This window comes from Myotis davidii, unplaced genomic scaffold (genome assembly GCF_000327345.1).
Source record: "Myotis davidii unplaced genomic scaffold, ASM32734v1 scaffold168, whole genome shotgun sequence".
NCBI lineage: Eukaryota > Metazoa > Chordata > Mammalia > Chiroptera > Vespertilionidae > Myotis > Myotis davidii.
In genome coordinates, this window is record NW_006383016.1 from 1,413,857 (window position 1) to 1,414,227 (window position 371).

The 371-nt window shown below is 62.0% G+C and overlaps 1 protein-coding gene across 1 annotated transcript in view; it reads right to left on the minus strand.

Annotated features, from left to right (window-relative positions):
• Positions 1 to 371, minus strand: part of CREB5 (cAMP responsive element binding protein 5) — a 413,538-nt gene that overhangs the window by 412,366 nt on the left and 801 nt on the right. The gene's annotated exons all lie outside the window — the stretch shown is intronic.

Consider the following 371-nt stretch of genomic DNA (forward strand, 5'->3'; position numbering starts at 1 on the left):
TCCCCCCCCCCCCCCCCAACAAATCTTTGGCAAATAAGCGGGATGCAGCCGGCGGGAGACATCTCCTTGGTTCCTTCACACGTTTTGCCTCTCTAAGAACTTTGTGAAAAGTTTAAGCGGTTCCCAGGAGAATCTGGCGTAGAGGTTCCGCAGCCCTGAACTGCCCCCACGCCGCGGCAAAAGCGGCAGCTGTCACTTGGGGCAGCGGCGGGGAAGAGGTAGTGATGCCAGCGAGCATGGAACTGAGGGCGGCAGGAGCGGCTGGAGGAGTGAATGCAAGCAGAGCCGGGCCACTCTCGAGACTTCCGCGCCCGGAGCCTCTAAGAGCCAAGTGCCCCTCCGAGAGCGACGTCCTCTCCAGGGCCGTGTGC